General features: G+C 36.0%; 2 long non-coding RNA genes across 2 annotated transcripts; both read left to right on the plus strand.

The window, feature by feature from the left end:
• The first annotated feature begins 16,975 nt into the window (after positions 1-16,975).
• On the plus strand, positions 16,976-18,084 carry LOC127847558 (uncharacterized). The gene is made up of 2 exons (XR_008034035.1): positions 16,976-17,154; positions 17,300-18,084. It is a non-coding gene; the product is annotated as an uncharacterized LOC127847558 (long non-coding RNA).
• Positions 18,085-18,592: 508 nt separating this feature from the next.
• LOC127847555 (uncharacterized) lies at positions 18,593-25,801 on the plus strand. Its single transcript, XR_008034032.1, has 6 exons — positions 18,593-18,741; positions 18,989-19,055; positions 19,265-19,484; positions 21,416-21,603; positions 22,141-23,701; positions 25,066-25,801. It is a non-coding gene; the product is annotated as an uncharacterized LOC127847555 (long non-coding RNA).
• Positions 25,802-26,055: the final 254 nt, after the last annotated feature.

Raw genomic sequence — 26,055 nt, forward strand, 5'->3', positions numbered from 1 at the left:
CCAGACTCAGATGAGAAAAATTGTAAAAATCACTGCGAGGACCGATCATCAGGGATTTTAATAGATTTTTAAAACCAGGAGTCATCAATGCCCCTGTACTGAAATTTTGAGGAGTCTAACTTAAAATGCTGGGGTCAATTTTGAAGCGTGCTAATTGTGTTTTTGTCTGTATTATTCACTTTTTTAATACAAATATGCTCTAAGAGTAACACAATATCTTAAAAAGTTATACTGCTTTATTAAATAAAAAATACCATGATAAATAACAACATATTTTAATGAATTGGTACACAAAGATAAGGACACACTTATCAATAATTTGTGCAAACAATATCGACTAAGTTTTTCTAAACAAACCTGTTCATTTACAACTTTTTATTATTTCTATCACTATACTATGTTTATTTGTAAAAACAATAAATGCTCATTAAAATTACTTGTTCATAACATTTAAGTCTTTAACACATTTAAGTATTTAAGATATGTACCAGTAGCACCGTTCCATCACATATTTATCCTCATTATATTATCATCATCCCTATGACAGCTTTTGTTCAAAAACACAATCTTAATGCATGGAACATCTTGTATATCTATCTGTTTATCCGATTACTATACATGTCCAAAATATATTCACTTAAGAATGCCTTACCAGTAGTAGTTTAACTTTAATTATCCAAATTTTCCTTGTTGTTATCTGGTTTAACAACCTTATCAAATGTTTGTTACATCCAGTTAATGCTTTCTCCATTATTGAATGACCATAACTTGTAATTTTGAATCGCCATTTTTTAATTGAACGCGGGTTCAATGTTAATTACAATACGTCCGCCATTTACAATGTCGAAGGTCATGACGTAGCAATTTAATTCTACTCGGATAATTTATGTATCTCATCGAGGAAATGTGTTTTCTTAATGTTTATGTGTAGTATTATGACTTGTTAGTATAAAAAATGAACTGTGATTCCATTTTATATAATATGGGCGTTACTAGTAATTATCGGTGGTTAGCAACTTTCAGGTCAAAGGTCAAGGTCACGGTGACCCGAAATAGTAAAATGGTTTCTGGAATAGAACTTAAGAACGCTTATGCCTTGGATCATAGGTACATTGATTATGACAGATGGCAGATGACCCTTTTTGGTTTTCAGGTCACTAGGTCAAAGGTCAAGTCACAGTGACCTGAAGCAGTAAAGGTTTCTAACATAATCACACAATGGCTACCACTGCAACTCACAGCCAATTTGGGGGAATGTGTGTTTTACAAACAGCCCTTGTTAGGATTTTATCAGTCCATAGTGTGTATGCCCCGGCCTTGATTGATGTGTGAGGTACATGTATATATTTGATTGACCAAACCGTCCATTTTGTACTTTACTTGACATTTGCCTTAGTTGGCAATTATATTTTTCACTAATGCTTATTTCTGGATTTATCGTTATTGTCATTATTCAAGCTCTTGGCATTGCATTTAAACCACTTCTGGGACATTCATCAACAATCTTTGACTAATACAACATGGTAAATTTTAAGACATTAGTACCAAAAAAAAAGAACAAAGAGCAAAAATGATCAAAGTTTAAAATAATAGAATAGATTAATTACAGTACAGCCAACATGGAACAACATATTTGAGAACCGCGGCGGCAATGCGAAACAAGTAGATGCCGTCGTCGGCCGTTGAAGCATTTCGAAGCAAAGCTTCGCATCTTTCCGCCGAGGCAAGCCGCGATCTGCGACATGACGCCGAGTCCATGCGCATCTTCAATCAAATCTTTTTTAAATGATTAGTTAGTCAAGAAATTTAAAAGAACAATTATAATTATATTTAAAATCATAATTAATTTAATGCGCACAGATTCAAATAGATAAATTAGTTAATAAAAAAACATGCTGTTGTTTTGTTTTTAGTGATTGCATTCCCATTTCTAAAGAAATTGCTGTCATCCAATATAAATAATTATTATTTTAAAGAATGCAAATAAAAAAATCGAATTAATTAAAACAAAATACGATTATCACAGGCATGTATTAATAAGATTCCAATAATCATTTGCCATCGTCATTTATAGAATCGGCTTAAGTACTTTAAGTTACTTTGTGTGCTTTTATTGCACTGTATGAATATTGTCTTCATATTAAAACGATCAACAGACATATTTGTTTGGGTTTAATTTTTACGACAAAGTGTATTAGCATTAAGCATATTTAATGTGGCTGGCCCCAAGTTAGTTTGTTTCCTGCCCGTAGTGTATGTATTTCACACATAAATGTCACGTAATTATGTGTTGGCTCATACGAGTGGTCAAGAATCCAGCAGTTGGTTGATTTATAATTGCTTGTTTTTTTTGCTATTATATTATTAGCTGAGACAATTAGCAGTTGAAGCCACATCAATAACCAACACTTAATTATTGTTTTGTTAATTATCAGCTTATTATAACTATTGTTTGACTATGTGTATATAAATAGTTTCATTTTGTTTACATTATGCAGTTGATATCGCTAATCATTACCCGATAATCCCGTATATTCCAGTTTTAAAGGAAATTCCGGTAAATATTTACGATAAAAGTGCTCAAGACACGCACACATTCGCAATTATTCTCAAGTATCAAGTACATTTTGGCGTTTGTTACCATTTAAAGATGTGATGAAATAACGCCCAATCGGGGCGGTTTTTTCCCCATTTAACACGCATAAATCATCTGACATGATGAATGTGTTTATACAACACAAATACACCCAACTTTCCATGCAACGTTGTACATGTCTGCATAATTTTCGCGAGCTTTTATGGAGACAAAGGATATTTTAGCACTGGTTATTTGACGCTAGAATTTGTTAATGTAGCATTAGCATTAAAATTCGGAAGTGTGTTGCGGATTACAAATTTAAGAAAGCTCATTTCAGAATCAAACGAAACATTAACATTGTGCGTAATTTGTTCAACGATAATTTGTTAAAGCGCTCTTAGTGCCATATCGCTTATTAAAACGTGAAAATAATTAATATGAAAGTAGCATAAATCTAGGTTTCTATGCTACACAAATGTAAGCATAAATCTAGGTTTCTATGCTACACAAATGTACATGTAGGTGTATATCTTTTCACTCAATCTGCCGCGTATGTATGCGGCGGATTTACTCCGTGAAAGTAGGCGAGGTTAAAACAGACTGCGTCATTGCGCAGATCGATGCCAAGTGCCTCAGCAATACGCCCGTGAACACTCGACACGCCCGCCGCAAACTAAATTTCAGGCCGTGGCATAGCCGCGGTTATGTTTGTTCCGTGTTGGCTGTAATGTAGATCAAGCATCTAAAAAAAATTAAACCACATCTGTCATATTAACATAGTATAATTTAAAAACTGTAAACTGTAAGCGGGTGCTTAACACTACACTTCTACAGACAAATATTGTATGAAATAAATATTATTTATTACCAAAATAGTTTTTTTTATAGTTGGTCAGTGTTAATTTGGAGTAGACAGATAATACTATACACAAATTGGTTTCATACATTAAAACAATTGTTTCACAAAGTACATAGCATAAAGGGATATGCTATATGGTTTTCAACACATGTCAATTGTTTAAGGATAATATTTTTTTCGGGTCAGGACACCGTCAGGTAAAAAAAGCCTTCAAAGTGCTAACTGCAAAAGTTGTATGGCCATAATTGGTATATAAGTTGCTATTGAAATTTTGCTGATGACAAGTGTTATTGTATATTATGTTCGAATGCTTTTACAAATATATTACACTACTGCGATTTTTGCCTAAATCACCGACACTCTGTGGTAATTATTTATTTTGGGTGAAAAATTATCGCGATCTCGCGCGATCATCACGCTAGGTCGAGCATGATCACCGTGTATGCTATAAATATCATCTCCGCGGTGATTCACCGCGATTCACCCCGTTCACGGTCAACTCAGTGAAGAACGATTTTCCTACGTTACATGTACATGTCTAATCTTCACAAAGATTATAGCAATATGGGATTATTAGCATTGTTGGCAGATATAAGAGAGTAGCCTTTTTTAAATTTCAACATGTATTTCACACCCATGTCCCTGACAGGTTATTTTTTACTTTTTAAATGCTGCGTATAAAACAAAACAGTGTTCGCACCTAGCTAGCTGTATGATACCGCAACTGGAGGAGTGTGAATTGCGTTATTGGTATGCAATTAACAGTTTGAAGCCATGGAGAACTCATAACTGATTGTAATGTCAGCGATTTCCTTGTCCAATTGGGAAAAGTACCTGTACCGGTCCAATTGGGAAAAATTGAGTCGTGAAAACCTCAAAATTGGGAAAAATCGAGTCGTGAAATCCTTAAATTGGGAAAATCGCGTCTTGAAATTTGGGTCTTATTGAATACATCATAAAGTTCAAACTAAATTGAACATACCCATTAAAATAATCATTTGCAGGCATGCCTTAATGACCATTTCTTAAAGTAATAAAGTTGATATAAATAACAAAATATTATATAGAAGACACAAAATCAATTACTAGTTGTTTTAAATCGCTTATAAAGCAATGTCTCTCGCTTTCATTTTATGTCCCCCACTATAGTAGTGGGGGACATATTGTTTTTGCCCTGTTGGTCCGTTGGTCTGTCTGTCTGTTTGCGCCAACTTTAACATTTGCAATAACTTTTGCTACATTGAAGATAGCAACTTCATATTTGGCATGCATGTGTATCTCATGAAGCTGCACATTTTGAGTGGTGAAAGGTCAAGGTCATCCTTCACAAGGTCAAGGTCATCCTACAAGGTCCAATGTCATATAGGGGGACATTGTGTTTCACAAACACATCTTGTTTTGAAAATTTCAACAATCTTTGATGTTTGATCATCACTCAGTTGCTGGCATCCCTCTCTGCACAGCATCATTAGAGCTGTCAATGTGTCCTGTGATAGACGGTTCCGATTGGTCGTGCAAAGATTGTTTATTAGACTGAACAACCTTTCCACAGAGACAGTGCTGGAGGGCATTTTAAACTACGATAAGGTTCAAACCGACGTCAAACAGTACGCTGGCTGCCTGACAAAAGAACCGCAAACAGTAACAACTCTATTGATTGAACGCGCTGAATAATAAAACCAGATATTAATCGAGCGCGTGGTTACACACAACTATACGATTCCTTTGTTCGCTCGCCGAAAGTTGGGTTTTGTTACGAAACTTTCGATCATTTTGAGAAAAAATTCGGACGCCGATTGGGATTTTTCAGATGCCGATTGGGAATTTGGGAATTTTTGCTCGATTGGGAAAGTACCGTTTACCGGTACTTTATAAAGAAGGAGGAAAATCGCTGAATGTAATCGTCGTATTTTCTCCGAGTCTCTCTATTCCCCGATACATACGTTTCAACTGTCTCAATCACATTCATGCAACTTCTTCCATCTTTATCCATTGCTCGATAATCCCGCATATGCCCTATTTCCATTTTAAAAGCGAATTCTGGTTAATATTGATGATAAGAGTCCTAAAGAATGTCATACACGCTGTTTTGTAACCGTTGCTCTGTTTCAGTTCCTTCGTTATTGAAACAATTATTGTATTGTATACTGACTACACACTTAAGTGTCATGTACACTTCATAATCTTCTTCAACGACCAATACACAACTTAATTTGTATTTAGATTAAATGCAACATGTACACATCATTTTCTGGGAATCAAGAAAGCGAGTTTATTTTGTGAAAATAAACCAATATCTGTTTATTGAATTTGTCAATTTTTTAAATGCACATGTAAGTCATTTTATGAAAATCAGGACGAAGTGAAAGTATTAATTTACAAATAAACCAACATTTGATTTTATTCAAATGGTCGACATTATTTAAATTCGTGTCGTCTGTGTATTTGAGCAACTCTTAAGCAAATAGATATGGTTTATTTCGACGTTTAAAGCAAGTCTCGTTTCCGATATTAAACTATAAAAATTTGTTCGGTATGGTTATTGACCTACAAAATCATTGACAGATGACATCCGATGGTAATTGTATGAAGTATGCAGAGAAACTGACAAAATGTTAAAACAATCGTGTAGAAGTAAAAATATCAGGTTATTATCTGTACCTGTTTCTTTCGGAGTGAATACTCGTTGTGGCTGCGGAGAAACTTGAGAACAAAAGAATCTGTACCCGCGAACTTTGTTGGTTTTGCGTGAGCCGTACTGTACAATTGTTATTTCAACAAATAAAGATATTGTTTGTAAATCAGGATTTGGCATTCAGCAAGCACGCTGTTTACTTTCATATTGGAATACATTTTCGCGATCTAATGTGATCGTCAATAGTGATGACATTAGTTAATAAGTTGAAATTTAAATCTAGTAGTCACTGCGAATCAAGGCGATTTGCGGTGTTTTCGCAATGATTCTACAGCTGATCTTTATCGCCAGATGGTCGCAGTGAAATCACCGTGAATCAACCACAGAGTGGATTCACCGCAATTTGCGGCGAATCACTGCGATTTGCCACGCTGGCCCATACGCGGTGGTGGGTGATTTAGGCAAAAATCGCGGGGCGCCTAGTGTACGCTTATATCTTGCTTATTTTGTGAAAACTTTCAAAATATTCTTGTCCTTAACTGTTGGACCTAGGGCTACCACATTTCGTATGTAGTGAGATATAGTAGTCCTCTACAAAGTTTGCTCAAATTATGCCCCTGGGGTTAAATTTGACCTAGCCCAGGGGTCACAAAAGTGTACATTTGCTTAAATAGGGCCTATATTTAAGTATTTGCACACACCAAGAATATTTTCAGCCTTTTTCAGCAGTGGAGCGATACAGGGCCATCATGGCCCTCTTGTACTTGTTTGTTAACTTGCAGAAAATGCACTTTTTGAAAAAAAATGAATTAATTTGTCTTTCTTTTTGGAAATTTTCAGACAGCAATTTGGAATTTCGTAGTTTTTCTTCAATTGGGAAAGTATACCTTTTACAGGTACTTTATAAAAAAGAAAAAAAAATCGCTGGGTTGCATGTCATAAGCCGCTTATCACAGGCTAGAATGTTAATACTCGGACTATATTTAGAAATAGAGGACCAGTTTGTAAGAAGCAGGGTTATTTTGCTTTGCATCTGTTCTTTAGTCCGTTGGTCCGTAGACCAATTGTGTTCCACAATATATCTAGGGAATGCTTTGACTTACAGCCAGGCAACATGTTTTATGTTTACATCAGTGCCCCAGATAATTATTTGGGTAATAGGGTTTTCACTCGTTGATTTTGAAAAATAGGGTGATTTCAGTATTTAAAAAGGGTGAAATATGTTATTAACATTTATACCTCAAACTCATGTATGCTTTACTTTTGTTGCACAGACTGGTTGCAGTATGCACATTTCAACTTTTATTTCTGCCCTATCAACGTAAACCATTTCTAACCAGGGATATGACTTTTACCACTTTTGACAGTTTTTTTCAATCACGGAGTCGGACTTTCCGTCATGTTTTTGGATGTCAACTAGCTACTTTCAACTGCTGCATACACAGTGGATAAGAAATCGATAACACAAATGATTGCGTTGTTTGTACGTGGTTGGAAAAAGTTTGCGATCGACATACATTTAGCGCAACAATCGCGCATGTCTTTCGACCTCGCATGGACATTTTTATTACGCATCGTTATAGAAACTGAAAGTACAGACACTTTACAAATGCACGTCATAAATATTTTGGTCAGACGCTTAATTTGTTTTGAAATTTAGTCCGCATAGCGTTTGAATATCTTCGACTGTTTTGCTCCTCCGTCACCCAGGCGCCTGCTCACTGTTGAATGAATAAAATCTTCGCCGCCGTACGAAAATTATTCCAATTAAAAATTACCGAAATTGAGCGAAGCATTTTCGATCGAGACTCATATCATACGCATCAAATTTAAAGAATAAACGTGAAAGTCGAATTGATTGCGTTTAAAATACGCATTATATTGAATTTCTTTGCGTATTTAAACATTTTAATAGGGTGAAAAACGCCGATACACAGCTTATCTGGGTTACTGTTACATCGAGGAATATTAAGAGGTCAATCCATTTTAAGGTCAATAGGTCAAAGGTCACAGAAGATTACAACATGAAATTATAAAGATTTAGTAGTCAGTTTTAGTTCCTTGTTATACCCATAATAATATTATAAGCAGATTTTCAATTATGATAAAAGTTATATTACAGTACTGCCATTATTAAATGCATTTAATCATTGAATTTTAACCCATTTAAGACAACTGCATTAATGTCAAAAAATTATGAAGAAACATGGAGTTGCACGAGTTTACCTGACAATTAAAATGTCACGGTGACTCAACTTAGAAAAATGGTTTTCGGATGATAACTCAAGAATGCTTACGCCTAGGATCATGAAACTTCATAGGTACATTGATCATCACTGGCAGATGACCCCTATTGATTTTCAGGTAACTAGGTCAAAGGTCAAGGTCACAGTGACTCTAAACAGTAAAATGGTTTCCTGATGATAACTCAAGAATAATTAGGAACATTTTGAACAAACATATTGTTTGCACACACTAACCTGACCATTCAAACATTTAACAATGGCGTCTTTACTTTTCCACAAATAGATCACATGACAACAACAAAAGCAAAATAATCACAAGAGGTTAAATAACAACAACAAATATTGGGAGATAGTAGACCAGGTTGCATGTGATAAGTCGCTCATCACAGGCTAGACTGGACATACTGAGTTTGGGAATAGACATTAAATATACGTCATGCTAGTTTTTTTGTGGGATGGAAGAGCATTAATGATCTTTTCTTGCATGTGTTATTATGGATAGTGTGGTCAAGGTGTACAATGATACTAAAACTGAAAACAATATTAACTACTAGAAATGTATTCTTAGTACATGGATACCTCTACAATCCAATTTGTCCCACAACTGCACAAATCTCTTTAAATTATGAACAAACATGGAGTTGCACAAGTTAACCTGACAATTACTATGTTACTGTAGAAGTATCCCTCTATTTGAGTAACGCTTCTCGCAATTGAAAAAATATTATCGTTTGGTTAAAGGGATTGTCACATAACTCTTCTTATGTAAAATAAAAAAAAAAAAAAAATATCAAGGTGCATAATTTCACATGGTGGGTAATGCTTTAAGATTAGTTCATCCCTCTATCAGCTGTACAGATATATCAAACTATGCATGTGGGTAAAATTACACAATGATAAATATTAATGTAAAGTGTTAGTCCTCTTGTAGCAAGCAATACTGATTATTTTACACTCTACACATATTTTAAAATGTCATTTATGTATAAATATGAGACATTACTACAATTATGATGAAAACAACAGAAACAACATATAGAGGTGTGCATTAGCTCACATGCCTGGTTACTGTACTTTAAAGTTGCAGGAATACATGTTGAGTTATATAAGCCAGAAAAGTCACGCAGATGGATGGAAAAGTGCAAATCTATATACCTCCATATTAACCCTTTGAATGCTGGGAAATTTGTCGTCTGCTAAAATGTCGTCTGCTGAATTTGTAAAATAAGCATTTTCTTCATTTTTTTCAAAGAATACTATCAGAATAGCAAACAGTTTGGATCCTGATGAGACGCCACGTTCTGTGGCGTCTCATCTGGATCCAAACTGTTTGCAAAGGCCTTTAAAATTCAGCTCCAGCGCTTTAAGGGTTAAGCCCAAGAAGCGTTAATTTATTGTCCATGTATGTTTTTATTTGACACTTTATACTTGTTTGAAGCATTACATAATATCACTTACTATTCCTTAGTATGTACATGTATTAATTGTTTATTTCAGCCAGTGCAGTAAAGTGACCCAGATTTCGGAGCTGACCAACTCGCAGCCCACAGGCCTAGAGGGGCTGTCAGTGGAGCTGGAAACTGTCCTGGGGGAAATTAAAACCCTGCAAATCAGTCAGAAGGCCAGCATTCAGTCATTGCAGAGAACATACAAGGAACATAGTGCAGTTATGATAGAGCAAATGCTTGGCAATTTAAATACTTATATAGATAAATGTGATAATAATTCTGTGGGTACATCAGGCGGAAATGAGCAATATTTAAAAGAAGAGATGTGTAGGAGTGTTCTCTCTATCGTGAATGAATTTGATAATATTACTACGAAGGAACTTAACGAGATGAAAGATGAAGTTTTAAGTATTAAAGAGTCAGTTACAAGTTCTATTCATAAATGCACCACTCTTCACAATGACTTGTCACAATTCCATGAACTTGTTCAGAAAATTGGAGATAATAAGGAGCTCTGTCTTATAGCCAGCATAAAATGTAAGCATATAATACAGCAAGCATTGACTCTGCTAGGAAAGTCAGGCAAGGCGTTTAACGTCCAGCGGAAGTCTGTGCACAATGTGAGAATACCAAGTGATTCATATGAATGTAGTATTACAGGCATATGTGTTCTGACTGATGGGCAGGTGCTGGTCGCAGACTCGAAGAATAAGAGGATCAAGCTGCTGAACCAGCAGTACCAGGTGGTGAATCACTGGGATGTGACTGCTGGGCCATGGGACATATGTTTGATCACATCCAGTGAGGTTGCAGTGGCTGTGAATGACCATGATAGCAAGATACATGAGGTCCAGTTTATCACTGTCAACCAGGGAAAGCTTGTTTCTGGCAGGAAGTTTCAGTTACAACATGAATGTACATGTATTACCCATCACCAAGGAGACCTTTTTGTCACCTCTGGTAAAGAATTGTACAAATACTCACTGAATGGCAAACTGATCTGCAGTCTCTATGGAGATAGATCAGGTGATTATACAGGTAAGAATCATTGTGAATCCATCCTGATAACATGTGTATTATGTACAGGGATTTGTCTAGCCATTGTGGACAAAGGAGTCTAGTCAAATTGTGTTATTTTAAATTCATACAATGACAAATTTGGGAATTTTTATTGACTAAATGAACCGAGTTGGGATTTATTTTTTTAATCAACAAATATTGACCCATTAGGCCTTTATCTTGTTATTTTGAAAAAATAATATAAATTATAGTTACATACTTTGTGAGATGATAATAAAATAAAATTCAGATGTAATAGCAGAAAACCCGCTGATGTATTATAAAAAAATTGTTCTATAATTCATATGTGCCCTTGAATACTACATGTACAGTACAATGTAGTCAAAACAAGATTCAGAAATATTGATTTATAAACATGAGTAGTGAAGTATTTTGACAGTAACTACATGACATGTCTATAAATAGAAACTGAGTTCCTGGGAAAGAGACACTTTCTGACCCTGTCTTAATTTTGTGGTTGGTTAATGATTGTACATGAACACTATGTTTACCTGTTGATAGAACTGTGCAATTGTTTTAGTATGTGTAATTGTTTCCATCTGTGTAATTGTTTTGCTTCAATTCATATCTAACTCACCAGTCGCATTTCAACATTTCAAAGGTTATCACAATAGCTCTGCTACTGAAGTTTATTGTCACACTTAACTATTGAATCATTGAAATGTATGCATATATTTTAGATGTGTAAAGGCCTCTTTATAGCAACATATGCGTAATACAATATCACTGCAGTATGTTTAATAAGATTATTTAACATTAACAGTAATTCAATATCTTGATGTTACTCTGTTTAGCAGTATACAAGTGTGCTGTGAGTCCCACAGGAGACAGGCTGTACATCACCAGCCCCTACCAGAGCAAGCTTCTCACCCTGGCCAGGGATGGCAGACTCCTGGCTACATTCACAGACCCAGCACTAGGTGTCCCAGAGGGTCTACATGTGACCCCTGCAGGCCAGGTGCTGGTCTGTGGATACCTGTCCCACACTGTACTACAGGTGGGCTGGGAGGGGCAGAGTAAGCTGGCTACTCTTGCTACTCAGGAGGATGGAGTGAGGTGGCCACAGTCAGTCTGCTACAGCAGCACCACATCATCTATCATTGTGGGACAGTGGGACGACAACATCCTGGTGTTCAGAGTGGAATAGTGTGTACATGTATGTATTAGTTGTTGTAATTAGGGATTAGTATTTCATTGACAATGTGTTGGTTAGCATACAAACATTGAAGTGTTTTATATTTTAAAAAAATATATGTGTTTAGTTGCAGATGCAACATATATGTGTACACATATTGTGTTTTACTTATACAATTTTGAGTTTGTCTTTGAACATTAGAACTTAAATGTACTATTGGTGTTATATTGTTAAAATATTTGTTTCATTATTGCCCTTTAATTTACCATTTGTCATAAGCTGTGTATGAAATGAGAGGACCATTTAAATAATTGTTTGTACATACATATACAGTCACATGATACTTGTGCTATTTTTAGACTACCATTTCTAGATGAATGTAAAAAAATGAATAATGAATAATAACTTCAAAACATAGCAAATTTATTTAACATTTTTAAAAAACTTTTTTAAATATGAACAAGTTTAAGTAATCTTAAGATGAAAACATATGGATCTTTTCAGTAAATTATATTATAGATTTAGAACACATAGTGGGGCATTGGTTATTTTTTGTGCTGATGATACTGTATGATTGTAAATAATTACATTGTTAATTGTGTATGAATCTTAAATTGACAAACAGGATGGACAAAATCTGGCTATTCTGCTTTTAATATTAAGTGTATTTTGGTTGAGAAGTTACATAACGATTCCATCCAGAGACAATCTAATTGTCTATAAATAGTTTCCATAAAAGGCTGACATGGGAATTATTTCTGTATACTCTATGACACTCCTGTTGTACATGCTAAATCTGAAGACCTGCACATATGACTGGAGTATTGTTAAATGTTATTCCCTTTTATGTTGTGTAAGCCAACTAGAATCTTGTATTATTTCAGGTTATGTATGTGCAAGAAATTATGTTATGTGTAGTAACTATTGTACAAATATTTGTGTGCGGACTAAATATTTGCTTGTGTGTCACTCAAGTACCTCTTTATATGAATTCTTTTTGAAATTGGCCAGTCTATCAACCAGTGGGAATGTAAGAGAATACACATTCAATCTGCAATATGTCAGCAAGTCCTCATCCAGCTGTTCAGTTCACTGAACAGGCTACAACTGATATCATAAGATTGTGGCAATTATTTCAACAGTAATGAATGTCATCATTGAATAAAAAACACCTTTGTTGTGAACATAATTGAAATGCCACGTGCTTTAATATGATAATCTTGTATACGAGAAGGAAACTGCTGATTATGTGCCCTGAACGTTGATATAGACTGCTCGCATATTGATGCTCGTGCTGCATTGACATACAGGATAGATAAATAATCAGTTTTCTTACATGAAGAAAGGCCAGGTACTTTACAATCCATCTGAATAACAGACACCGCAAGGACAATATGCAATTCAGGTAGATACATCTCCAAGCTGTGGAGGTAATTTCCTTTCACTGCCAAGAACCATACATGAATTAAAACACAATACTGTTAATACGAACTATCAATGTGGATCCACGGTTACCAGTCAAGTCCTCATGGATTCATAGACAGCAAAGCCGTCAGCCAAGTTGACCAGCTAAGCCACACTCAAGCCCCTGACCGGCTGTTACAGACTCGTGACTCACGAAATGGCAGTGGACACCAAACCAGACTAAAAGACCAAACATGCACCGTCAGCTCCTGTCCCAACCCATGTCCCCAAAGTGAAATCTGATCAGGAAACGCATAAGGTTAGTAGGCTTATTTTAAGATTTAAGATTTGTGGACGGTGTAAGTGTGTTCTGTATTGCAGTCATGTATTTCCAATGTGGAATGTTTTGTTGTGTTAATCTTGATCACAGTTCTTAAATACAACATACATTAGGAGAATAAAAGTAAACTTCTCAGGTTGACGTAGGAAACACATCCGACATTAGATACACTCTATGATTTTTTTCCGGTATTAAACAGGTTTTAATCCTAGATGAACATAGTCAATCTGACAATCATCGGGGATACTTGGCGATGCTCCATTTCCGGACAGCACTAGTCCTCACATCCAGGACCCTGATAGAGCAAGCGCGACAAACTGCAGAGCACTTCAACAACAACAATCACCTCAGCAGGGTTTGCAACATGACAATGGAGGAAACTGAGTGCAACAATCTCCTGAAATTGCTATTGAGTCAATGATGATGCTTAGGGTGACATCCACAGAGGCGATGTTAATACGGTAAAATACAGTAGCTTCTCTTGTCTTGTGTATATACTATGTCTGTTACAGCGTGAGAGCTAAGTAGTCTCAGTGTGCTTAAATAATTAGCTCCACTATTTACAAAATAGTCTGAGCTGTCTAACTCACGGAACTGTTTTATGAACGATCTAAACGGCACATTTCTATCACATGTATTTGATTGCAATTTTACACATTTAAGAGGTGTCATTGTCTAGTTCACTATCCAAGTTTTCAAAATTTGAATTATGCTTATGTTGCTGCTTAGTTAAACAACCTATTTATTTTAGTTTGATTGAATCGAAAGCCAAAGGCTGATTGAAACGCTCCCGAGCCCGTTTCCAGGATATAATCCAGATTGACAAGTAAACAAATCAATCATAAGAGCTTAGTGAACATTGTGTTGCTGTGAATAAAAATTAGAAAATGCATGTATATTATGTAACATCTTTGTTAAATGAAAATACTACTCATATAAGGGTATGTTACCTATATGCTTAAAATAAAAAATAAATTGTATTAAGGATAAATATATCTTAAAATGGTAACTCCTACTTATTGTTGGATCCATTGTTCACTTTGTAGGGATTTATCAGACACTTGGGTAAATTACTTCCACTTCAAAATGCAATGCCCTCCTAACATGAGTTTTATAATTGTCCCAGTTTAGATGGTTTCAAACTTTCCATTGTATATGGTTTGACAAACCATTAACAGTCTACCGGGTAACATTGACAGTTCAATTGTAGATTGTGAAACGGATGTATCTACTGTACAAGTTGTTATCAGATAAGACAGTTTAAAGATCAGCCGTAGTTTGTATGTAAGATATTTGTATGCCCCCACAGTTGGGCATGTAGTGATCGCACTGTCCATCTGTCTGTCTGTCCGTCACACTTTTTAAAAAAATGCTCATAACGTCTATGTCAATTTAGATGTAATCTTCATAGGCCTTTCCATACGCACACAAATTTTGACCCCTTTGACCTTAAACTTAGGGTCCGCGGTTAGGTTTTGAAATCTGCGTTTAGGTTTCGAAAAATGCTCATAACTTCTATGTCGCTTTAGATGTAGCTTTTATATTAAGTATGCATGTGTTTATGGACAAAGTATTTCCATACGCACACAAGTTTTGACCTTGACCTTGAACTTAGGGTCCGCATTTATGATTTGAAATATGCGTTTCGAAAAATGCTCATAACTTCGATGTCCCTTTAGATTTTACCTTCATATATGGTATGCATGTGTATATGGACAAGGCCTTTCCATACGCACACACATTTTGACCCCTTTGACCTTGACCTTGAACTTAGGGTCCTCATTCAGGTTTCGAAATCTGCGTTTAGGTTTCGAAAAATGCTCATAACTTCTATGTCGCATCAGATGTAACCTTCATTATATGTTGTATGCATGTGTATATGGACAAGGCCTTTCCATACGCACACAAATGTTTTCCCCTTTTACCTTGACCTTGAACTTAGGGTCCGCGCTTAGGTTTCGAAATCTGCGTTTAGGTTTCGAAAAATGCTCATGACTTCTATGTCCCTTCATATGTAACCTTCATATTTGGTACGCATGTGTATAAGGACAAGGCCTTTCCATACGCACTCAAATCTTGACCCCAGTGGCCATGACCTTGAAGTTAGGGTCGTCATTTAGGTTTTGAAAATTCGTTCTGTTATTTAGCTGTCTTACATAACTATCAACGCGTTTTTCTGGGGCATATGTCATCCTATGGAGACAGCTCTTGTGGTAATCTGAGTTTGTTGAGAATTAGAAATTACGTTAAATTCTAAATGTGACCACATAATTTGTGTAGATATTGGTCATGAAATAATGTCTACGAGCATTCATGCCCAAGTTAGGCATTTTTCAGTTATTAGCACAAGTATGTATATTTTGTTTTCTTATAAACCAGTTTACCCAATACAAGGAAGAGAATGTAAACTTACTGACTGAATAACCATGACTGAAATACTGCTCTATTTGGTCCAAAAAACAACAACACATTAACAAATAAACACATTGTAATGTGTGGAGTGTTCTATAAACAAAGAAATAAAAGTCTTGGATTTTCTTCTCAGAGTTATACAATCGAAGATCGGTTTCCCAGAACAGCAGACTCTTAACAGCTGAACGACTGGAAACTCTGTCAAGCATTGGGCAGACATAAGCTGCAGTGGACTCTTGAGTGTGGACTTCAGGACAAACGAGGTTACCTTATCCACATGATTAATTTGTGATTTTTATACCCCAGAAGGAGGGCATATAGTGATCGGACTGTCCGTTCTTCAGTCTGTCTGTCTGTCCATCACACTTTGCGTTTAGGTTTCGAAAAATGCTCATAACTTCTATGTTGTTTCAGATAGCAATTTGATATTTAGCATGCATGTGTATCTATTGGAGCTGCACATTTTGAGTGGTGAAAGGTCAAGGTCAACCTTCAAGGTCAAAAGTCACAAAAACAAATCCAAGGGAAGTAATGAGCTTCAAAGGGAGATAATTATCTGTACTTTCAAAATGAAAAAAAAAATCAAAGCGGCGCAAAAGGGGGCATTGTGTTTCTGAAAAATAACATCTCTTGTTTTGTGTATTTCAATCATAATAAACTTGTTACAAACAATGTTATCGAAATTTCCGGGTCATTCATGTTCATTTTGGTAGCTAGGATTTTTATGCCCCCCTTCAAAGAAGAGGGGGTATATTGCTTTGCTCATGTCGGTCGGTCGGTCGGTCGGTCGGTAGGTCGGTCGGTCCGTCCACCAGGTGGTTGTCGTACGATTACTCAAGAACGCATACGCCTAGGATCATGAAACTTCATAGGTAGATTGATCATGACTCACAGATGACCCCTATTGATTTTGAGGTCACTAGGTCAAAGGTCAAGGTCACGGTGACCCGAAATAGTAAAATGGTTTTCGGATGATAACTCAAGAACGCATACGCTTAGGATCATGAAACTCCATGGGTAGATTGATCATGACTCGCAGATGACCCCTATTGATTTTGAGGTCACTAGGTCAAAGGTCAAGGTCACAGTGACCCGAAATAGTAAAATGTTTTCCGGATGATAATTCAAGAACGCATACGCCTAGGATCATGAAACTTCATAGGTAGATTGATCATGACTAGCAGATGACCCCTATCAATTTTGAGGTCACTAGGTCAAAGGTCAAGGTCACAGTGACCCGAAATAGTAAAATGGTTTCCGGATGATAACTCAAGAACGCATACACCTAGGATCATGAAACTTCATAGGTAGATTGATCATGACCTGCAGATGACCCCTATTGTTTTTGAGGTCACTAGGTCAAAGGTAAAGGTCACGGTGACCTGAAATAGTAAAATGGTTTTCGGATGATAACTCAAGAACGCTTTTGCCTAGGATCATGAAACTTCATAGGTAGATTGATCATGACTCGCAGATGACCCCTATTGATTTTAAGGTCAAAGGTCACGGTGACCCGAAATAGTAAAATGATTTTCGGATGATAACTCAAGAACGCTTTTGCCTAGGATCATGACACTTCATAGGTACATTGATCGTGACTCGCAGAAGACCCCTATTGATTTTCAGGTCACTAGGTCAAAGGTCAAGGTCACAGTGACAAAAATCGTGCTCACACAATGGCTGCCACTACAATGGACAGCCCTTATGAGGGGCATGCATGTTTTACAAACAGCCCTTGTTAACCAGGTTTTCCGAAGGAAAAAACAGGTTATTAGATTGGCGAATGCGGGCGGGCTGGCTGGCGGGCGGGCGGAACAAGCTTGCCCGGCCATAACTATGTCGTTCATTGTCAGATTTTAAAATCATTTGGCACATTTGTTCACCATCAATGGACGGTGTGTCGCGCGAAATAATTACGTCGATATCTCCAAGGTCAAGGTCACACCTTGAGTTCAAAGGTCAAAAATGGCCATAAATGAGCTTGTCCTGGCCATAACTATGTCATTCATTGTGAGATTTTAAAATCATTTGGCACATTTGTTCACCATTATGGGACGGTGTGTCGCACGAAAGAATCACGTCAATATCTCCAATGTCAAGGTCGCCACGACTAAAAATAGATTTTTTTTAAAAACAAACTTACAAAGGGGGTTAATTTTGTTTGTTCATTTCAAAAGTTCAGTTTGAGTTTTCTCCCTTTATCAGATTTTTTTTCACAATGAAAACCTGGTTTTGTGACAATTTTGTCCCTTGTTTTCTATTAAAGTGGTCAACTTGTACCATCTGAAAGTGAATGTATGACATTAGTTGTATAATATATATACATGTTGTATTGCCTCTGGAGTAAATTAAGCAAGGTACATGTAGACTGTATTTGTACAAAATGTACTGTACATATTCATTTTACAAATCAATCAACACAATTAAAACATAATAAAAATGATTTTTGTGAAACAAATGTCACTGTCTTCCTGATGCCATTTTATTATTTTTATCTCCAGTCATAGGCGGAGGGATATTGTTTTGGCATTGTCCGTCATTCCGTCTTTCCGTCCGTCCAGAGCCATATCTTGGACGTGCTTTGGCCGATTTCATTGAAACTTGGTATGAGTATATATATGAATAAGAGAATGATGCACGCAAAATGGCATTGTAAACCATCTGTAAATAACGGAGTAATGGCCATTTGTATCTTGAAAAAATGCTTTTTTTAGTGTCAAATATAACACTTTTGTGTCCAGAAGCATATTGGCGGGGGATATCAATTCAACAAATTTGCTTGTTGGTTATATTTTACTGGTACTTGAATACATTTCTGAGATTAATGCAGATGTTTCTCATCTTTTCCCAGGCGCCTTACACTCACCAGTGGGGTCACCAGGTTCCCTCACTCTAAAACGGTCCCAACATCTCAACAGGTAAGCTCCCTTGGTAATTCAATAAAGGTTATAATTGATGCATTGTTCACGTAGTACTCAGGGGGTCAAGAAGAACAATCCACCCAGTGGGATTGTTATATTGGCATGGTTTATAAGCGCATGCATCAATAATTTCCATACTGCCATCGCATCAACATAGACTGGGTGGTGCGAGGTTATTCAAATTCACATATAATATCTTTTTTTAGATCACTTGCATTCCCATAAAACAACGCTGAGCTAATGAACATTGCCACAACGCCAAAATAAAGGGTACTCCAGGCCCAATGTCACCGCGGTACCAATCCGGGCTCCTTCAGCCGCCATCCAGGTTGAGCATTGTGGGTCCCAGCAGAAGGATAATTATGCCCATGGGCTCGCAACTATCCACGACTCTCACAGCAGCAGTGGAACAACATGGTGGCCAAGGTTAGCTATTGTTGTTTTTGTCTTTTTCGTGGCTGGTAATTGGTCCTAAATGAAATGTCAAAAATGTTTTTCACTTTTGACAGCCTAAAATTCCCTACATAAGGTTTTCAAATTGGTTTCAAAATATGTTTGTTTTTTTGTAATTAAAAGGGAACATTAAGCTAATTTCCTATCCAGCTCTACAAGTTGATCCTTAATCAATATAATATTGAAAAGACGTATTCTAAATTTTAAAGTTACATAAATACTAAAAAAAGAATATCTCGCAAAATATTTGTATTTAAAAATTAAACCGCTGAAGGCATTGCACATTTAATACAACATTAGCTTATGAAAAGGAATGAAGATGTTTCGATTGAAAAAAAATTATAAAGACAGAAAAAGATTGTATGTCAGTCAATAGTGTTTTGGCTAAGAATTGGGATGTCCGTAAAACTGCAATTGTTTGCTCTTTGAAAGTATTAAATATTATTGACATGAGAAATGTATTTTTACTTGGTTAAGCATCTAATCGAACGGCCACGAAAAATTATTACTCTCTGCGAGAATAATGGTAACCTCATCAAATGCACATAAATAATCGGTTTTCAATATGATTTGGTCTCCCAACTCATTCCATACCGCGAAACTCTTACGGTGTCACAATTCTTGTTAATTATTAATATAGTCATGAGAGACACAGCTTTATCATTGTTTTGCATTTCTTTAAGTGTATAACTTAAGTAATTATTATTTCCAACAGTGACAAATCTTTATGCTTTTTTCTTTTGTTTTATAAATTGTAATTATTACTTTTGGTGAAATTGTGGGAAATGAAAAATCAATTTTTCATATCGCACACTCCAATAAATATTTTTTGAGTTGATAGGTGATCAATGAGCAAGTTATGTTATTAGTCGTTAATGCTTTTTAGGTGAGATGATTTTAGAAACATCTTTATGATTGTATATATCTAAAACAATTGGTTCAGTTCGTTATAAAACCTTGTAAGCATTTTTCAATTGCTTATAAACCGTCCATCTTTATGTTCTGTCTGCATCTAGTCACTGGTGAGTCATTTTATTATTGTAAGTGTATTTACGTGTATTATTGTTATACTAGTAATCATTATATTATTTGAATTATATTGTTTTATTCAGTTATCTGATTTAAAATTTATCTTAAAATACTTTATGTAATTATATTTCAGACCATCAGACCATTATCATTTATATGATTAATTAAAATAAAAGTTGAAAATTATACCCACTTTTGTTTACTACACAAACCCCAGCTACACAACTTACAATTGTGAAATGCTTAATAACAATATTCAGACTTATTTTGTTAATTTGTATGCCCCCGAAGGAGAGCATATAGTGATCGCATTGTCCGTCTGTCTGCCACTCTCTCTTTTCGTCACACTTTTGTGTTTAGGTTTCGAAAAATGCTCATAACTTCTATGTCGCTTCAGATGTAACCTTCTTATTTGGTATGCATGTGTATATGGACAAGGCATTTCCAAACGCACACAAATTTTGACCCTTTTGGCTTGGACCTTGAACTTAGGGTCAGCGTTTGGGTTTCAAAATATGCGTTTAGGTTTCGAAAAAAGCGTTTTTGGGGGTTCATATGTCTTTCGATGGAGACAGCTATTGTTTTTCCGGAAATCTGTTTTTAGGGCATCCAAAAGTTAATTTTGATAAGTTATCTAAATTTGATGAGATACATTGTAGAGTATTGGTTTAAAAGAAAATCTTATCAACTAAAAATACACGGAACTAAAAATAGACGCTTTGTAATGAATGTGAATAATGTTTTTAGTTGAAAGAGCTTCATTTCTGAAAGAGGAATCATTCCTGACATTATAATCTGCGAGAAAAATGAAGTGGGATTAATGTGTATGACATTGTGCAATCTTTAATTTATATCTTTTCTATTTCCTTTCAAAGCAAGAGGCACCCCAATACATCAATCGCCACAGATCATTGTCTGGTGACAATCAGCAACCCACGGTATCCTAGCAACCAGGCCATGTTCGCACAGCAACAATAACATCAGCAGCAGCAAGACTCGGTTCAGCCATCTTCAATGCTTGGACAGCAACCTAATTGCAGCACTTTATAAAGACGCCAGCTCAGTATGGATGATTATAATATTTGTCTCGTCCTGGGAAAATGGGTCTTAATGCATGTGCGTAGATTGTCGTCCCAGACTTAGGCTAAGAAGAGACTTTCTTTGACGAAAATTACAATTTGAGCAGAAAATGTTCTCCATTTCCGTAGCCTTTGCTGACTCAAAACCAGGATCCTATTTATACTTCATGTTCACAATTTACACTTACATTAATTGTTCCTTTTGATATCATCTTGTACATATTAAATATTAATTATCCTATGTCTTAATGTTTAATCTAGAAACTATTCATATGGCAGTACAATTCATATATTTAATATTAACATATTAATATAAGCTGATTGCATTGAAATCCTCATGCTTATCGAGATACTCCCATGTTCACTTTCTAGTAATGTAAGTAGGAAATGCAGAGATCAATACCTGAAAGGGCATTGAACCCAGGTCTCATGATCACTAAGCAGACTTAATATCCACTCTGCCAATGCACCTTATTAGACTTCCCTTTTGCTCATGTTGTGGGTCGCACTTCCCTTTCCAGAGCCCATTTGGTTCCCAGGGCCTTTGATGTGACCCTCTTCACATCTATCCCAGCGCCATGTGTTGCCCTGGTCTACAGCACCGTATCTATGGCAACACTATTCGCTACAGAATCCGTGATGTCAACCCAGTACCCATTTTGGGGTATAGGTAAGTTTCAGGGTCGCGTGGGTCTGAAAGGTCATGGCGATATGGACATGTTTGACAAGGAAGTGGGGCCTGTGGGCTTTGTTCCTTTAAAATTGATTGTTACTGCAAGATTTGTTTGAAATGGAAACAACGGAAAAAAAATAATGACCAGTAGAAGTAATTATCTACTATATAAACTGACTATGTATACATGTTAACAATAATTAAGCATTACTTAATGGTTACCTTTCGTTAAAATAAGCAGTCAACAATTTGTGGGGTTTCATGCTGTTCGGTCATTACTTTGACCCCATCTTAACTCAGTATTCCCTCTGTTACCAGCAAGACCCAGCGTAACAGTTGTCACAGTATTGATAGTTCAAAGTATTTTCTTTTGAGAACAATTTGACTGAACCCAAAATCTATTAAATATCTGTAGTTTGTTTCATAAGTTTGACATTGATTAACTAAGTCCTCATATTAAAGTATTGCATTGAAGGAATACAATTGAGAATCGTTGGACTAATGATATCCAATGGCTTGCCCAATATGAAGTTTCAAAATGTGTACTTTTCTAAATATGTATATACCCCTATTGTTCAGTGAAATGTTGAATAATAACCCATCGGTAATTATCATCAACATAAAAAATACCACATACGGATAACTTGCACGATATCTATTTTTTAGGAATTAAACAATAAAATAAACATGTTTTATAAAATGATTGCTGTAGATAATTGTTAGTTCTACATTTAAATGTGAATATTCCGGGGTCTTCACAGTTTCAGTTTAACAAATGTCGGGTTGTGTGATTTTTTTTTTAATGGAAAGAATGAATCTGCGCTAGCCATAGACATGTTTTACTTCTCAATGAATTCTGAAATAAAATTCAGTATTACTATAAAATCAACAACTATCTTTCCTTGAAAAATTATAAGTTTTTCATCGGCAAAGCTCACATGATAAGCATTCAATTTTCTTTATTAGGTCAGTAGCTTTTTCATTACCTGCAAGCAACGTTAAATGGCTTTGAAATAAACATGACCATGTCATGAAGTGTAGCAAATTATGTTCCCGGATATACTGTGGAAATAATGATACAAAGTAACATCAATTTATTTTATGGCTTCTTACTGATCCGGAACGATGTGGGTATACAATACAGGGCAGTGAATGCATATGTTGTTTCAGCAACACTATCTGCCTGTACATGGTAAGTAAGAAGTTACATGTATGTAACTGCAGATTATGTTCTTTCACAGCAATGTGCCCCTAGATACAAACATCGTCACAGATCTCTCTCCAATCGCTTGAAGCTTTACACATCACCAAACTGCTTCATATTTAGCTACCAGCAGTATCCATGCAACAGTATCCATGCAACAAACCCATTATTGCCCAGCAACAGCTTCATCAGCAGCAGTGGTCAGGTCAGCCGTCAACCATGTTTGGGCAGCCTAGGCGCAGTAGTTTGCTGAAACGTCAGCTCAGCATGGATATTTTTTTAACTAATATTTTGTTATGGAGTTAAGGATGAACATTGTAATTTTAAATGTTGTTTCTTCTTAATAATTGTTATTTTAGAAAGATATTTTTCATTTTGGGTGAAAGGTGATATTGGCGGTATTTCATCTAAATATAGACTCATATTTATGGCCCCCTTCGAAGAAGAGGGGTATATTGCTTTGCACATGTCAGTCGGTCGGTTTGACGGTCCGTCCTCCAGTTGGTTTCCGGATGATAACTCAAGAACGCCTAGGATCATGAAACTTCATAGGAACATTGATCATGACTGGCAGATGACCCCTATTGATTTTTAGGTCAAGGTCACGGTGACCTGAAATAGTAAAATGGTTTCTGGATGATAACTCAAGAGCGCTTATGCCTAGGATCATGAAACTTGATAGGTAAATTGATCAGGACTCGCTGATGATCCCTATTGATTTTCAGGTCAAAGGTCAAGGTCACGGTGAACCGAAATAGTAAAATTATTTCCGGATCATAACTCAAGAACGCTTATGCCTAGAATCATGAAACTTCATAGGTAGATTGATAATGACTGGCAGATGACTTTATAGATTTTCAGGTCACTAGGTCAAAGGTCACGGTGACCCGAAATAGTAAAATGGTTTCCGGATAATAACTCAAGAACGCTTATGCTGAGGATCATGAAACTTCATAGGTACATTGATCATGACTCGCAGATGACCCCTATTGATTTTCATGTCACTAGTTCAAAGGTCAAGGTCATGGTGACCCGAAATAGTTACATGGCTTCCGGATGATTTCTGAAGAACGCTTATGCCTAGGATCATGAAACTTGATAGGTAGATTGATCATGACTCGCAGATGACCCCTATTGATATTCAGGTCACTAGGTCAAAGGTCAAGATCACAGTGACAAAAAACATATGCACACAATGGCTGTCACTACAATGGAGAGCCCATATGGGGGGCATGCATGTTTTACAAACAGCCCTTGTTAACCAATAAATCACTCTCTTTATTCATTTAAGAAACAACAATATATTGATACAGGTACTTTGAAAGCAATACATAAAGGCAAGAATTATAAAGCATTATAACTAATGAAATAAGTAATGCAACATTAAAAATAAGAATTTTGTAAAAAAAATAAACTTATTATGAAAAAAGTGCATTGTGAAACAAAACTTACTAGTCTAATTAATGTATTTAAATTTGCTAGTATGTATTTGTGAACACTTTAACAAGTATGTTATGTTGTGCAATATATTAACACATAAATATTTCACCTTGCCTCTCTTCTACCAAGGTTGACTCACACCGCTCAGAGCAGATCAGCGGGCTTTCATGTGGCAGCACAACAAATCAAAGAGATCCATGCGAGGTCAGCCCTCTCAACAGTGCCATACCCATGACGATGAAGTCCTCCAACTCGCCCCAGTACTCACCTTGGTGTCAGGGAAAGGTTCAAGGTCACATAGGCTTTGGTGACCTTTGCAAGATTGCATGTTGGACTGGAGTGATGAGACATTTTCCATTTCAATTAAGATTGCATTGCAATTATTTTCTCTTTAATCAATACTAAAAATGATTGTTATTACGAAAGGAATACTTATGCGTTCTATTGATAAACGTCTCCAAACATATTAACCTGAGATTGATGTTGGACCCTTGGATATTTCGTGTTTATTTAGTGTTGACATTAATGGAGTTTTTAGACAAAACTGGAATGTTAGCGCATTTCATATCCCATCCTATATCGCCAAATTGATGGTTTGACTTTTAGATATTTGGAAATGAGGAGGTGAAAAAGAAACAAACACTGTTACATGTCAGTTTTAATTCACCCAAAGTATTTTTTATTTAACCAACAGCCCCATGATCATCATGACCATGCTTGTTCATTGCCCTCAGACCCTTTGTTAAAAAAACAATCAAAATGACTAAGTGAAGTTAACAACAATGCATCTTCCTTTTTTTCAGACACTAATCAACGAAATTAAACCGGCCAATTAGAAAAACATCCTGTTTCATCAGTTAGTTATACCTCGAGGATCAGTTATGAATAAATTTTAAACACATGCTACTTTCTAAGATCCTGTTTTGGTCGTGTTATAGCCTTGCCTTCTGTTGTGAACAATAACTATAATTGAAGATCTCATCTTGGAATTGTGGGATGGGTCGGAAACGAGTGGCATAGTTTAAAATAAAATTGCAGAATGACAAAGCATACCAAGTCACGTGGCCAGCCATAAAGTCGTGTGGCATGTCACATTGTGGAATGTGACCAGCGAATACA

This window comes from Dreissena polymorpha, chromosome 10, assembly GCF_020536995.1.
Source record: "Dreissena polymorpha isolate Duluth1 chromosome 10, UMN_Dpol_1.0, whole genome shotgun sequence".
NCBI lineage: Eukaryota > Metazoa > Mollusca > Bivalvia > Myida > Dreissenidae > Dreissena > Dreissena polymorpha.